This window comes from Barbus barbus, assembly GCF_936440315.1.
Source record: "Barbus barbus genome assembly, chromosome: 28".
Lineage (NCBI taxonomy): Eukaryota > Metazoa > Chordata > Actinopteri > Cypriniformes > Cyprinidae > Barbus > Barbus barbus.
Window position 1 is genome coordinate 944759 of NC_136756.1, and position 17601 is coordinate 962359.

The window sequence follows — 17601 nt, forward strand, 5'->3', positions numbered from 1 at the left end:
CAGTATTAAACAAAAATGTAGTGTAAAGAGAATGATGCATGTTATGGTATCATAATATACACCATTATATAGGGAATCACAAGATGATTATTTTGATACTAGTCATGCCAGTATCGTGCATAGTATCCAAGAATGCAAGTACAGAGTATGCGTAAAGAGGTGCACTAGCGACTGACGTAGTGTTTGTGTTAGTGTGCCCGCCTCTTATGCTGACAACATTGGTTCGAGTCCCACTTGGAGCGGGACGGTTAGGATCGGAGGGGTTACACCTGTAGTGTTTTTATTGGCATATTAAAAAGAATCTTAACATTGACAAAGCATAGGTAACAATAAATACACATCTATACAAATACACATGTAAAAATAGAACATAAAACAATATGAAAATAATGTATGTCCATAATAAAATGAAAACAAAAAAATATAAAAAATAGTTTATGACATTTTTTTGTAATGTTGTGTTGTATTTATTGTATTTTGGCCACAACTTATATTGTGCTCGGACGATCAGTTGAACAACAAGATCACAGCACATCTCAATTCTCACAAAGATGCGTTCTGTGTCCTCGCATTCGTGCTTTCAAGGTAGCCTGGATATACCGGTCTCCACAAGAACGTAAGTCTGTTCTTTGCATTTGTGGAATTGAGAAACAGCCTTTGACTTTTGATCGAGGCATTTTTGGTAGGTCTGGAGGAGTGTTCTCTGTTAGACAGAATAAATCACTTTCTGCATGAATATGAGCTTAGTAATTTTGCAGATCACATGTATGAACAGATACATTACACACTGTAGTAAAAGCAAAATAATAAAAAGCATCATATAACCCTATGAACCCCCACAGACTCCTTTAAAAATGTTTATATATATATATATTAGGGGTGGTACGGTACACAGATGTCACGGTTTGGTACGTACCTCGATCCCGGGGTCATTTGATATGATTTCGGTACATCGGGAAAAAAGAAATCTACTATGCTCTGTTTCTTTTCATTTATTTTGAACAGACAGTAGTGCAAATTTGTAAAAATTACACCTAGATATGAAACTACGAAATGTTATTACATATTTATATGTATACATGTTATATTATATATATATATATATATATATATATATATATATATATATATATATATATATATTATATATAAAATCCGTTTTGTTTTCATTGTGAGTGTACACAAATAAAAGCAGAACTTTATCCAGTGATTATTAATAAGACAATAAGGCCCGGTTTCACAGACGGGGTTTAGTTTAAGCTAGGACTAGGCCTTAGTTCAATTAAGATATTTAAGCAGCTTTTATGACAATGCCTTAGAAGAAAACGTTACATGTGTGCATCTTGAGACAGAACAATGTAACTGACATATTTTAAGATAAGTTTGAGCAAGATATTTTCAGTTGAGACAGCTCAAACATGCATTTTAGTCTGGGACTAGCCTTAAACCTGGTCTGAGAAACCGGGGATAAGTGTTTTAAGTCTCTGTGTCTCTGTGTTGGAATGCGACTGAAATACAAAGCCTATAATTTACATAATAAATAATAGTTTAGCATTCAGATACGTTACATCTCAAATATGGAAATATTATGGAACATTTGGATTTTTTTGCCGAATGAAAGAGGTAGGATATACGAGCACAAAGCCCCATTTCGCAAACAGTTGAGTGCGCAAGCCTTTAAAGTATACTCCTTTGTCAGTCTATGTGAGAGACGCGTTCAGAATCAGCACATGGTCACTGTCTGGGGGCTTTGTTTTCAAGTGCGTAACTCGTGGCATTCACTGTTCTTCTGCTGGCGGTTATCAAACAGCATTGCATTGCTGTGGGCGCCTCCTTCTGGATTGAGGGTGAATTGGCTATATTCGTTGTAAGGCTTCATGCAGCGAACCGAGATGCCTGTACCGTGACGGTTTGGTATGAATACATGTACCGTGCCACCCCTAATATATATTATATATATATATGTATGTATGTATGTATGTATACAAATGATACAACAGATTTACTCTCTCCCATTTCTTAGAAATCAACAAATGGAAGATTTGAGGAAACAAAATACGGCAATTGAGTAATTATTTTACTCATATTTTCTGAATCCTTTCTTTTTTTACATAAAATTTTTTATAAAAACGGGCTTTTTGTAAACCTCATTACTATCAAACTTTCACTAAAGGTGTGTTGTGTATTTTATATCTACTGACAATGACTTATAGTAGATATTTATGGTGTTGTTTTAGTAATTTCTTTAAGGATATTAATTCAATTTGTCACTTTTCCATTTTTCAACACTGCAGCCATTTTCATATTTACTCTTCAAAAGCAAATTATTTCACTAAATCTGCCTAAAAACAGCAGAGATTTGTGTGTTCTTTAAAGCTGAAGATGATTTTTTTTTTTTTTTTGTGACCACAGATCTGACCTGAATAAATGCAAGAAGAACTATGAGGACTTCAAAATAAGGTAAAGTATGAAAATATATTACAGCTGTAACTGAAATTTGAGTGATATTAGAAAAAGCATTAACACTGTTAACCCTTAGTAATCAACAGAGGTGTCAGTGCAATCACTTCATTTAACTAAATATTTTACTAGTTGGGCTATTTCTAGGAGCGGTTTCTTCATTAGGGTGATAGGACGACGCACCACCAAAGTGTGAAAGGAAGGGATTTTTTTTTTCTATCACATTCAACCACAGTGTTACTCTAGATGTCACTGTTCTGTTTGTTTTGCCTCTGCATATATAGTCCAATCAGCGTCAAGTCACATTATGTGGAGTACCGCCCCTTTTTGGGCGATTTCACTCTGGCCAAGAATCGCCCCGAGTGTTCTCACAGATTTCCATACAAAGATTTTATTTGATTTTTTCAACTGCAGGGACTGCAATGCAATCTCTATATGTTTCAGGAAGGCTAGCACTAACGTCTAACACTAACGTGTAACCTTAACTTGTGCAGCGATTTGTGGGAACAAACATACCTCTATTAATGATCTTTAAGCTGAAGTCAGGACTAGTCTGTATGGCCTGAATAAAGCAAATCGGTATCTCTTTCGTTGTTTTTTGTTTCGTTGTTTTTGAATACGTCACAACTTTTTTGTTGTTTAACATTGACACAGACAGCAGAAGGTAGGCTGTTGTCACTTTAAAAACTGAATGCATGAATCCAAACTGATACACTTTTATTTTTTTGCTCAGCTCTTTATACCTGGCCCAGATTGGCTAATCAGGAGCACCGGGAGAGTTCCCGGTGGGCCGGCCTTTTTTTTTTGGCCACAAGGGCCGGTGTTGTCATGCCACTGCGTTGAAATATGGATGCTGTCCCTAGGCTGCCCGCATTCACAGCAGACCCACTCTTTTTATTTATTATTTTCTCGTAGCCCCACTCTTTTATTTAGCATTTTCTGAGAGTGCAGCCTGCAGGTTAATGATGACGTAATTATCTTTTGACTTCCCCAACGGGGGCACCTTTCTCAAAAAAAAAAAGGCAGTTTTTGGAGATATGCGAGCAATAAAAAAAAGAGATACAAAATGGATAATAGAAAGTGCAAATGCGGCGCTGAGAAGGTCAGAATATAAAGAAAAGAAAGCTCTAGTTTCTACAGACTGAATGGTGGCTCAAAATACCAGAGCGCTGCATGATATGCAAACTACAGCTCCTGGCTGGATAAATTAAGGCAATTTTGCGATAGTAGGCGTGTCTGTTATTATTGATGCACAACAATCCGTTTATGCGTGCTCTCAGCATTTCTGCTTGAACACAGTTCAGTATATTCATGTAGATGTCAAAATGTATGTACAGCGAGTGGTTTATAACGGATGCTTGCCAAAGAAGCGTGGTTTGGAGAAGTTTGTGAGGATCAGTGGTGTTTATGTCCATATGGGCATCAGCTGCTCCAAACACAGACATGATAGCTTGTTCTGACAGAAGAACTGTTTACTGATGATATCGACCCACCTTCAGATCGCTGAGTTTCCACACATTCAGAATAATTTTTTTTTCTTTTTTTTTCATTTCCTAAGAATGTTTTAATTTTTTAAATTTGTATTTTGTTGTGTTTAGAGATTCTGAAATTATCTGTATGGTAGTTTATATACAGTCCTTGGCATCTCCCTGTGGTCTTGTTTGGTATGGCAGGTTGTTACTGTATTGTTGAGCTTTACATACTTTTAAGTTGTAAAGAATATCTGCTGATACGTTTTTGCAAAGTATGTTTGCATACAAGAACACTGAATGTTTAAATCTTGTTTGAAAATAATTACATGGAATTGAAAAGTAATAACACTAGGACACAAAGGTTCCCCTTCAGAAACTCGACCTGCATCCGAAACGCTTAGGGAACACCTTCAGCGTGACCGTGCTCTGAATCATCTGTACAATCAGTCTAATGGAAGGGCGAGGCGTCAAGGGTGGGTGACGTCACGACCAGGAAGCTTTAAAAGCACGTGAGGTGGAGGTGGAGTCCAATAATTGTTTTGTGAGTCTTATTTGGTGTTGTGTGTCAAAATAAACACTATGTCCAAGGCCACAAGTTAATCTAAGCATAAGGGCGATCTCGGATCACGCTTCAAGCTGTGTGTTCCTCCCTCGCTACATCACGAGCGGGGATACACACAGTTTGTGCGTGGTCTGCCTGGGTGCGAGGCATGTGGAGTCGGCTCTCGAGGGCACTGCAAGCGGGTTCCGCTATGCACGTTTCGCTCTCGGAGGGCTCTCTTCGAGAAGGGAGCCTTTGCGAGTGTTCCCCACGGTGCTGGCCCCACGGCTGCCGAGGCAGAGCGGTAGCTGCACTCGTGGGGCTCGCAGGCTGATCTGGCAGAGGGAATGGAGACGGGCGAGTCCCTATCTTCTTTTTCGCCTGCCAGATCTGGTGCCCTCTCCCTGGGTTCGGAAGCCCGTTCTGCGGTTTCTTCCCCCCGAGGGATAAAGATCGGGTCTGCCTCATGGATGCCCCGCTTGCGCCTTCTGGCCTGTTCGGTGACGCTGTCAATGCAGTCGTCGACAGGTACTAGGAGGCTCGTACACAAGCGGCGGCGTTCCAGTGGTTCCTCCCTCGCCGCTCTCGAACTCTGGGGGCTGCTGGGCGGGAGCAGCCCCCCCCCGCATACCAGGTCCTCATATCGGGACACACAAAAACAGAGAGTCGCCTCTCGTGCGCCCCCACAGGGAGGCCGAGGTGGGCGGCGCTCTGTGCCGGGGACCTCTAAGTCTAAGACGGATCTGCGGGCCGTCATTCAGGCTAGAAGGTCCTCAGCGAAGAAGTCCTGATGTAAGTGGTCCAGTACTTCTGAGGGCGACCCCTACTGGGGTGGAGCGGTGCCCGTCTCGCATCAGTGAACCTGCTGCTGGTCCAGGGCGCAGCCGTCCCCAGCGAGTATTACTTTCAGTTCTTTCCGCCCCGAGACGTAGCGGAGCTGATAAACTCGCCACCTCTTCAGAGGTCTCTGCAGCAGTTAGATCGATCGCCCCCTGTCGGTGCACCGCTTCAGGGCACCGATCTAGCCGCTCCTCTTACACCAGAGGTCAGTCTCGAGAGACTGATTCCCTTAGTAGATTATTTGGTAGCGTGGAAGCTACTGCCAAATGTATCTCGTTTAGTCCTGCATACAGTAGAGAAAGGCTATCGTATTCAGTTCGGCGCTCCGCCGCCGCGGTTCAACGGGGTCATTCCGACTCAGGTCGGCCCCGAGCAGGCTCTGGTGATGGGACAAGAAGTCGAGACTTTACTGAGGAAGGAGGCCATCTAGGTGGTCCCTCCTCACGAAGCGCAGTCCGGTTTTTACAGCCAGTACTTCATAGTTCCAAAGAAGGATGGAGGGTTGCGTCCCATTCTAGATCTGCGTCAGCTGAACCGCTCAGTCATGTGACTGAAGTTCAAGATGCTCACTATCAAACATGTCGTGTCTCAATCAAGTCCGAGGACTGGTTTGTCACGATAGATCTAAAGGACGCGTACTTCCATGTCTCCATCCTTCCCAGTCACAGGAAGTTCCTGAGGTTTGCTTTCCGGGGGGAAACTTATCAATATCGAGTTCTTCCTTTTGGCCTAGCACTCTCACCCCGGAATTTCACGAAGTGTGTGGATGCGGCACTACAACCCTGTTACAGGGCATCCGCATACTGAATTATATCGACAATTGGTTGATTCTAGCTCAATCAGAGCAGACGGCGGCTCGACATCGAGATGTCGTTCTCGCCCACATGAAAGACCTGGGGTTAAGACTAAACCAAGAAAAGTGTGCTTTCTCCATTACAGAGGACCACTTATCTATTAACCACGATGCAGGCACGTCTGTCCCCTGCTCATATCGAGTTGATCCTCACAGCAGTCAAGAGAGTGAAAGAGGGCCAGTCACTCACTGTCAAGCAGTTTGAGAGACTGCTGGGTCTGATGCCAGCTGCGTCCAACGTGATACCTTTTGGCCTGCTGTACATGAGACCCTTACAGTGGTGGCTCAAGACCAGGGAAAACCCACTCCACACCTTCAAGGTCACGAGACGTTGCATACGTGCCTTAGACATGTGGAGGGAACCTTGGTTCTTGTCCCACGGCCCGGTGCTGGGAGCTCCTTGTTTTGCCGTGTAACACTAGCGACGGATGCATCCCTCACCGGTTGGGGTGCGGTCATGAGTGGCCACCCTGCCCGCGGTCTGTTGAGTGGCCACCATCTGACATGGCATATCAACTGGCTGGAGATGCTGGCCGTGTTTCGAGCACTCAAACACTCCCTCCCAGACCTAAGAGATCACCATGATATCAACCACATTCCTGGGCATCTCAATGTCAGAGCAGACGTTCTGTCGAGACAGGGGCTGAAACCCGGGGGAATGGATGCTTCACCCCGACGTGGTGAAGCAGATATGGAGAGTTTTTGGCCAGGCTCAGGTGGACCTTTTTGCGACTATAGAGTCAGCTCAATGTCCCCTCTGGTTCTCTCTGACTCCTCCAGCTCCTCTGGGACTGGATGCTATGGTGCAGACTTGGCCGAGGCTTCGTCTGTATGCTTTTCCCCCTATCGTTCTGCTCCCGGGAGTTCTGGCGAGAGTGCGCCGGGACGAGGTCAGTCTACTACTACTACTACTACTACTACCGTTCTGGCCAGGCCGAGTATGGTTCTCGGACCTGATCTCCTCGATGGCACTCCATGGGAGATTCCCATCAGGAGAGATCTCCTCTCACAGGCGGGGGGCACTATCGTCCATCCTAGCCCGGAGCTGTGGAAGCTGTGGGTGTGGCCACTGAGGGGGTCTCTCAACCGAGGTTGTCGAGACCATTCTCCAATCCAGAGCTCCCTCTATGAGGAAACTGTATGCCCTGAAGTGGACACTCTTCACTTCATGGTGCGGATTAACCCATTCCACCATTAAAGTTTACATGGCGGCCATTGCGGCCTACCACGCTCCTGTCGGTGTAAGGTTTTATGACCTCGACACGTGAACCGCTCCGGGCTCTTATGTTCTCTCGTCCTAGTACAAACTAGGCAGGGACTTGTCAGTCTGGCGGCGTGGGTATCTCGTTCTCTAAGAGTTTCGGACGCAGCTCGAGTTCCTGACGGGGAACGTCTCAGGTTATGCATGTAACCATGGTTCCCCAAAGGGAACGAGACGCTGCATCTCAAGCCCATACCCCTGGCATCCCTGCCAGCGCTGGCTTCATTCCTAGAATCTGAAGCCAGCTCCACCTCACGTGCTTTTAAAGCTTCCTGCTCGTGACATCACCCATCTGTGACGCCCCGCCCTTCCATTGGACTGATTGTACAGATGATTCAGAGCACGGTCACGCTGAAGGCGTTCCCTAAGCGTTTCGGATGCAGCGTCTCATTCCCTTTGAGGAACCATGGTTACATGCGTAAGCTGAGACGTTTTTATGAATAGAAAAGATTGGGGGGGGGGGGGTTGCAGTATTGACTTGGAGAGGAGGGAGCCTTAGGGGTAGAAAAAGGTTGAGAACCACTGCTCTAGAAAAGTACAAAACTACAAAAAAGATGCAGAAGATTTTATATATATATATATATATATATATATAAAAAATTAAAATAAAACAATTTATATATATATATACTGTATATACAGTGGCGGAAAAAAATATTTGATCCCGTGGTGATTTTGTACATTTGCCCACTGACAAATTAATAATCAGTCTATAATTTTAATGGTAGGTTTATTTGAACAGTGAGAGACAGAATAAAAAAAAAAATCCAACTTTTCAAATTTTTTTAAAAAGTTATACATTGATTTGCATTTTAATGAGTCAAATAAGTATTTGATCCCTTCGCAAAACATGATTTAGTACTTGGTGGCAAACCCTTGTTGGCAATCATAGGGGTCAGATGTTTCTTGTAGTTGGCCACCAGGTTTACACACATCTCAGGAGGGATTTTATCTCACTCCTCTTTGCAGATCCTCTCCAAATCATTAAGGTTTCGACGCTGACGTTTGGCAACTCGAACCTTCAGCTGTCTCCACAGATTTTCTATGGGATTAAGGTCTGGAGACTGGATAGGCCACTCCAGGACCTTAATGTGCTTCTTCTTGAGCCACTCTTTTGTTGCCTTGGCCGTGTGTTTTGGGTAATTGTCATGCTGGAATACCCATCCACGACCCATTTTCAATGCCCTGGCCCTGATGGTACATTGCCCTGTCCATCGTCCCTTTGATGCGGTGCAGTTGTCCTGTCCCCTTAACAGACAAAATGCCACAAAGCATAATATTTCCACCTCCATGTTTGACGATGGGGATGGTGTTCTTAGGGTCATAGGCAGCATTCCTCCTCCAAACACGGCGAGCTGAGCTGATGCCAAAAAGCTGGATTTTGGTCTCATCTGACCACAACACTTTCACCCAGTTCTCCTCTGAATGATTGGTAAACTTCAGACGGTCTGTACATGTGCTTTCTTGAGCAAGGGGAGCTTGCGGGCGCTGCAGGATTTCAGTCCTTCACGGCATAGTGTGTTACCAATTGTTTTCTTGGTGACTATGGTCCCAGCTGCCTTGAGATCATTGACAAGATCCTCCCGTTTAGTTCTGGACTGATTCCTCACCGTTCTCATGATCATTGAAACTTCCCTTTCCCTTTCCATTAAAATTATAGACTGATCATTTTTGTCAGTGGGCAAACGTACAAAATCAGCAGGGGAACAAATTACCCCCCCCCCATATATATATATATATATATATATATATATACTATAGCATACTATACTATAATATATATAATATAAAATAATATAATATAATATCATATAATAATATATAACTTCGTCCTTAGAGCTTGGCCAGGCAATAGTGCCAAGTTGTTAGGCTTTCTGTGAGCCTTCTTGGCTATGCCTCTGTGAGGCTGCTGAAGGCCTTCACTTCTCAGAGCTTCAACTGGGCAGCAGTTTCAAGTTGTTTGGTGCTCTGTGTGCCTTGTTAATAGCTATTCTTGACTAGGACATAGTTAGTCCTCCTCTCACTTTAGAGAGTTGTCTTATTGAGGCCTCTATTCTTGGAGCTCGAATAAGGGTTGTGCCAGGTTGTTAGGCTATCTGGGGCCTCCCTGGTTACTGCCCTTAATTAAGAGCATCACTAGGCCTCTTCTCGCTCTAAAAGTCGTCTCTTTCAGGACTCCGCTCCCCAGAGCTCCACCTGAATAGTAATTCCGAGTGGTAAGGCTCTCTGTGACCATCCTTGGAAGCTTTCCTGAGTGCCCCCATTTTCTATTTATTTAAATAACAATCAATAACATACATTCACAATACATACAACAACACAGCATGCATACAAACATTGTGCTTTTACATTGTGTACATATAAACAAAGAAAGAAGAGAGAGAGAAAATAACATCAGTAAACACAAGCAAAACCTGACACCAGCATCAGTTTGTCCACTTACAGCTATACTAGGTTTTGAAGATAATTTATGAAAGGACACCACATGACAGTGAACTTAGATCCGTCACCCTTTAAATGAAATCTTATTTTTTCCAAACTCAGGAATTGTAACACATCTCTGGCCCACTGTTTAACCTGTTAATCTTCGCCCCCATTGTGGGCCTCACAGGTGAAAATAACCTACCTAAATTAAAATGGTAACAGTTTGTGACAAAGTGTGCTTACACAAACAAATTATGTATCTTTGGAAAGAAGACACTCTGGGCTTTACTATCTGTCATCCAGAGTTGATAATGTTCAAAAAGATTCAAAGTTATAGACACTGACGTGCCTTGAAAAATATTTTTCCACACTGAATGTTTTTTTATTTCATATACAAATACATGAAATAAGTCCTGGAGCAATCCAGAAAAGTAATGGATTGAAAGCCACATGTCTCATGAGTTCATATTTCAAATTTGAAGAAGATATCATGAAAAATGAGATTCCTGCAATATTTTTTCTGAAACTATTTATAGTCCCCCCACCCCCCCTGTTTGAGGAAAAATAACCACCAAATGGATTGCAGAATTATACAAGCTATTTTAGTCATTATACATGTTCCTGCATAGTTTTTCAATTATAAAATAATAGATAGATTTATTTGAGCACTAAAAAATAAAAAAAATATTATTTGAGTAATAAAAAAAGAAAAAAAAATGCTTTGTATATAGTATGTATATTGAAGTATTCTGATTGCCAGACATAAACTGATATTGGCAGACATGGTCATACAGTCAGTAATCACACGCTGATGTGCTTCCATTCAGATGATAATCAAACAGATGGGCCATATAATCAATAATAGCTGATCAATGAATCACAATGATAGCCGTCATAGAGTCGGTAATAAACACGCTGATGTCCGTCCATACATATTATAATCATGCAGATACGGCCACATTCCCCACACAATACACACACACACATATAAAAAATGTAGAAGAAAAAAAACAGTTTTTTATGGATAAAGCAGATCGCTAAGTTACGCCCCGCTCAGATGACAGCGTGCGTCACGCTTTCAGGAGAGAGCGCCAAATTCAAATAAACTATATTCCGCTTTTCTGCGACTTTTTTTTTCCGTGGACGGTCTCATTCTGTTTGTAATACTGTATGCTACAACACCGTGTTGTTGTTTTTACCACCAAGCACCACGCTGTTTTTGAGCGTAATTTATTCCATAACGGACGCGAACAATAACTCTCTGAAGAAATGAAACGTAAACAGAGGAATATTCATCCTTATTACAACGTTATTGTTCCGCTGGACTAAAAGTGCTCGCTGGGATGTTGTTCTGTGGACCCTTACCTCTCTAACTAAACTGGGATTTCAGCAGTGGACGCGTTTGTGGCTCGTTATTACAATGAATCTGGTACGTACTGCTTTATTATTCTGCCTGTTTTGATGTGTACTGCTTACACAAATGTAGCAAATACATTCCTTATAAGCTTTCCATCGGAAAACAGCGATCTGTCGTCGATGCTTGAGGCTTAGACCTTCAGAATGATATATAGTTTGTCAAGAATAACGATATTCTTTCAAGTTAAATTCATTCATAAACATTAAACTAGTGGGGGAAAAAATGCTTCAATGCGCTGTCACTCTGGTGAACGTTAACAGGTTAAAAGAAGGAGGAAATGACTGTTTCCAATTAATTAAAATCAAGCGCCTTGCCAAAAGAGAAGTAAAGGCTATGCAATCCGATTCACTTTTTGACACTGGCATTGTTATTTTCACACACAGCACCAAAGATAGCAGTTAAAGGATTTACACAAACATCTTCACAAAATATTCTAGAATAAGATAAAAAAATATGGGACCAAAAAATAGACAGACTAGGACATAGTCAAAACATATGGGCTAATGTAGCAGGGGATTGGTCAACAGAGGGATACATCCTTGCCAGTTTGGCCTTGGAAAGATGAAGTCTATGCACCACTTTAAATTGAATAAGGCTGTCTAGAACAAAGAGAAGATCCATGAATTCTACATATAGCCTCATTCCATTCCTCGTCTGTCAGGCAGATATTAAGGTCCAATTGCTAGAAATCGCTTTGTGCAGTTACAGGAGTGGATAATAATGGTACAAGTTTTGTATATAAGCCAGAGATAGGTCCTCTTTGTTCTGGGTCTTCAGGAAAAAAGTTGATCAATAGGGCTTTGTTCAGGAAGGGAAGGGATGGAATAGAGTAAAAATTATTGCATGTGTAATTGCATGCCTGTAGCTATCTGAAAATGTGGGCTTTAGGTATTTTAAATTCAGATTCTAATTAGGCAAAAGACAAGAAGCAGCCATCAGCAAAAATATCTTTAAATGTTAAGATTATTTTTCTTGCCATAGCAAGAATGCCTGGTCATTCAGAGGCTGAGAAAATTGATGATTTCTGGCAACTGGTTTCCCTATTGTGAGCTAGTATTGAGTTACAGAGGGCAACCCTGTCTAGTTCCCCTATTGTGAGCTAGTATTGAGTTACAGAGGGCAACCCTGTCTAGTTCCCCTATTGTGAGCTAGTATTGAGTTACAGAGGGCAACCCTGTCTAGTTCCCCTATTGTGAGCTAGTATTGAGTTACAGAGGGCAACCCTGTCTAGTTTCCCTATTGTGAGCTAATATTGAGTTACAGAGGGCAACCCTGTCTAGTTCCCCTATTGTGAGCTAGTATTGTTTGTAATAACAGAAAAGGGGAAAGCATCTATACGAGTTTTACATATTAATGGCTAAAGTCTGATAACACTGTAATCAGCACAAACTGGGCTACAATAATATGTGCGCAGCATTTATGTACATGTTTGTGTTTTTGAGAAAACAACATTTATGCATGGTTAGTGAAAAACTAAAATTTTTAAGTCACTGAAATAAGGCCATAACACACATACAGAACATTTGTTCACAAGACTTTTGAGAACAGGATATCGTAGACTAGAGTTTTTGCTCCAAAATGATGTGAGAATCATCCTTTTCACTCATTCGCAGAAAACACTATATTGATTTAACTTTTGTAAGATATGTTTTGTGTTAGAAAGGCCGTATGCAAGGGCGTGACATTGGCCATGAATATTTAGTGATTCACACCTGGGAGACAAAAGGCTGTCCCCAAATGGCCCATCAGTGCATGTGACTGTCAGGTAAGAGAGAATGTGAGGGGAGTTTTGATTATTTGTATTTTATTTACAACACAGTATAATCAAAATATACACAATGAAGGTCAAAGACACATTATTATCACAGAGACTTGAACAGTCACACATTACTCAATTTGTGCCATTCTTAAAAAAATGATTCTGTTCAACAAGTGAACTATACCTGATATTTCCAAAGTGTTTGTTGCTTCTTTCCATGGATTCCAGAAAAAATTCAGCCCAGTGTAGTTGAACATTTGGTGTTGGAACAGTGCTGTTAGAGAAAAACAGTCTCATGAGAAAATCAGCAGGACTCATCTGTACTGAAGGTATCTGGGCCCGTATTCACAAAACGTTGTATCTTACCACTAAGAGTTCTCCTAAATAGCCGTAAACGTTTTTAGCTAAGAGTTTTCTCTTAAAACCTATTCACAAAGCTGCTGAGACAAACTTTTACTAAGGAATAGAGAGAAGTCTTAAGCTCAGAGTAAGGGGGCGGAGTTTAGCTGGTTGCTATGATGAGGTCAGCATGCTTATTAACTATGCACACATTGATTGGCTGATAGTCTCTGTCAGAGATTTATTCATATAAATATTATAGAGCGCAATATTATGTTGCCATATTCAAATGCAAATTAAAAATAAAAATGTTAATTGTCACATTCAAATAAAGATTTTAAAATGCAGGCTAAGTGTCACTAATTAAACAAGTATATGTTCAGTTAATTGTCAGCCTCTGACATGTATGCTTCTTGTAAACAATTAGTGAATATGCATATAAACAGCCTTTTAATTAACAGAGTAGAATAATCACGGCTGATAGTGAGACATGCAAACGTAAAAGAAAACCAAACTGGACTCAAGAACAGCTGTTACTTCTTGCCCAACTGGTTAATGAAAACAAGGATATAATGAAAGGAATATTTAGAGTAAGGATAACCTCCAAAGCCAAAGCTGATACCTTTTTAAAAGATCATTATCATCAAATGTTTCTAAAATGTTTACATTCCTAGACCCTTCACTACTCCTAATGTTTCACAGATTTAGTTAGTTTTAGCGCTAAAACGCTTTGTGAAATACTCTTAGAGCAAACATTTAGGAGTCCTAAATTTTGGACTGACACGCCCATTAATTTTAAGATTTTCTCTTAAATCGGCGAGTTAATCGAGCTATTTTTAGCCTTAAGATGTTTTGTGAATATGGGCCCAGGTCACTAAAATAAATAAATAAATAAAGCAGTGAGCATGTGTCATAAATTCTGTTCATCCATTAGCTGTTTCATTAGCCCATCTTTTAACAGATTTTAATACAGGTTTAACAGATTTAAGTTTCTGCCTGTAGGACGGAATAAGATGAACCAAACAGTGATCAGAGAGTCCTAAAGCTGCTCGTGGAACCGAGTGATATGCATCCTTTACTGTTGTGTAACAGTGATCCAATATATTACTGTCTCTGGTGGGACATGTGATGTGCTGTCTGTATTTTGGCAGTTCACTGGAGAGATTTGCTTTATTAAAGTCCCCGAGAATGATTAAAACAGAGTCCGGGTGTTGTTGTTCACTCTCTGTGATCAGATCAGCGAGTTTCTGTAAAGCTGTGCTCACGTGCGCTTGCGGTGGAATGTAGACACTCACGAGAATGAACGAGCAGAACTCCCGCGGCGAATAGAACGGCTTGCAGTTAATGAAGAGCATTTCTAGATCTGAACAGCACATCTTCTTTAACACTGTTACATCTGTACACCACCTCTCATTGATGTAAAAGCATGTCCTGCCGCCGCGTGATTTCCCCGTTGATTCCGTATCGTGATTTGCTCTAATCAGCCTGAAATTAGGCAGATGAATCGCGCTGTCCGGTATGTCGCCATTTAGCCAGGTTTCCGTGAAACACGGAGCAGCAGAGTTTGGAAAATCCTTGTTTGTCTGGGAGAGCAGAAGGAGTTTGTCCATTTTGTTGGGTAGAGAGCGGAGATTCGCCAGATGGATGCTAGGCAACACCATTCTAAATCCACGCTGATGAAGCTTCAAGAGTGCGCTGGCTCGCTTCCCCTGTCTGCGCAACTACAATGTCCAGCAAAACGTCCGAATAATCAAAATCCGATAAAAGATTTTGTGGTGTGTTCTGCCGAATGTTCAGCAGGTCATCCCTGATAAAACTGATCGTGTTTGAGAAACAAAAAACAGGAAAAAAAAAAAAAACAGTACAAACACTGACGAGCAAAGCACCTTAGCTGCCATCTGCGGCACCATCTTAGATGTAGTCCCCAGAGCCAAGATTCTAGTTCTAGTTCAGTCTAGTAATTTCTTGTTGCCTTGTTTCCTGTTTCCTGATTGTGTATCTTGGATTAACCCTTGTCTCGCCGTTCGGACTCTTTGCACCTCGTCTGGACTATTGCTCATGTTTCTGGATTACCCCTTTTGTCAAGCCCTCTGGATTCTGTTCGCCGATCGATGACCTACACCAGCCCTAGGAATACTCTTTGTATTGCCTTATACATATCTGTTTGCTGATGCTCGACCCTGCCTGTGTATGACCATGTCTATGAATAAAGCTTTGCGTATGGATCTGCACGTCTCGTTCGCCCTGTTACAGCATGTTGATAGGACTATCAGAAGCAACTATAATATTGAGTACAGCAAGCAACCCGCGTCAAACCACATCTCGAATGCCATAGAGCCCAAACGAGTGCAAACTCCAGGACCCTAATTGGAAAACGGGAATACTCAGTGATGACAGCCTCCTCGCCACAAAGTCTTCCCGTCAGAGACGGAGGCACTCCGTCTGCAGCAACCACTTTCTAAACACCATCAGGTAGGCATTTCAAAGAAGTCAGACAGGCCGAATGAGACGGCCCAGCAAGTGACAGAGAGGAGCATGCCATCCCCGCACACCAGCAGAAAACACAAAAACGCTATTCTGTTTAAGTTGAAGTCCATTTTATGAATATGTAAAACAGTTGAAGTCCTAAAAAGTTAAAAGTGTTAAAACAGGGAGAAATATATATATTTTTTAACAGCAACAACAGGACCAAACGAAACAAACGTACAGACCCAGTGTGAACTGGCAGTCAAACGTGCAGTGCGTACTCACACCAGAAGTGACAAAAAATATCTCACAGCTGGGTTTTGCTGTGAGAATCCTCTGCTGCCATCTCTGAGCCATGGAGGAAGAAGCTGTGATGATGCCATTTACACACAGCATTCAGAACAGCAGGATAGGTCTTGCAGCCCTATGGAGGACGCTTGGGCAACCCCCTGTAGCTGCATCTCTCAGCTGCTTGGATGAGTGGTTTCTTCTTTTGGGCTGCTGTCATGAGGCTGCCCCTCAGAAGTCCACGCCATTGTTTTTTCCCCAGAGGTCCACAGGGAGATTTACAAGTCCTGTCATGCCCTCTATTCGGCTGGCGTCTGATTTGAAACACTGCACTAACATTTTTGCCTGCAGAAAACAAAATGCAACAAAGATTTAGGACAGTTTGTATGTCATTAACTAACACAGTCTTAAACACAAAGATAAAATCAAAGTTTTCCCTACTGTCACCAATGGTGACTAGATTTTAAATTATTGTCACAAATATTTATTCAAATATTCTATGTGCATTTTCTATCACAGCCTGGAGACCTGAACAGTGGAAAACCTCTCATGCATTCTGCTAATCATTTAACCAATGGGTAGTACAATGAGGGGCTAATGTCCAGTTTAGCTTGCCATACCTTTTGAAATCAAGGACATTGTGGCCAGTGCCCAGACTGTTGCCACTGGCTTCACCCTCACCTTTAATTAATTTAGCCTTCAAAGGAAAGTTGATGAGGCTGTCTTAAGAAAGAAATAGGAAAGATTAATTTCAAAATGTCATTATTCCTGTAATTCATAACATTACATATTTAACAAGGCCTTTTAATATTTTCAAGGATGGCAAGGGCGGTGAATGCTGAAATTGGAAACAATGAAAACCCATTTGAAGACATAAATAATCCCTGCAGAGAATCTGAGCTAAGAAAGTCTTATCACATATTGAAATGTAGTGAGTGGGCAAAGTGCTCAGAGCAAATGGAAAAGGAACGAAGGGAAAGGGGTGAAGAAACTAGTGATCCTGAGAAAGAAAAGGAAGATGTACAAAAAGTGATAAAGGTAATGCTCAAGGTATAAAGGTATAAACTCAAATTAAAACTTTTTATTTTATTCATAAATGTTCTCTTGTGCCTAGGACGTTTTCACTAAAGCAGCTAATGACATGAAGAAAAACAAAGAATGTTTTGAAACTATGTTCAAAATAAACGATAACACAGAGACAAGCAAGATGAAAAAGGTGAATAATTTCAACAAAAACTACAAAAATTACTCATATTTTGAAATAATCAAAGAAATAATAATAATAGAAATAAATCTATTATCTACCATAATGTAACAAGCTGGTCTTGCTATGTTTTAGCGATTACACTACATGGAAATGGCTATCCAAAACCTGCAAATGATGATACTTTTGGAAGACCACTCATTTTACAGCGATGTGAGCCAGGTAAGTTAAGATCCAAAAATAAATCTGTAAAGTTCATTAAAAAAATTTAAAAGAA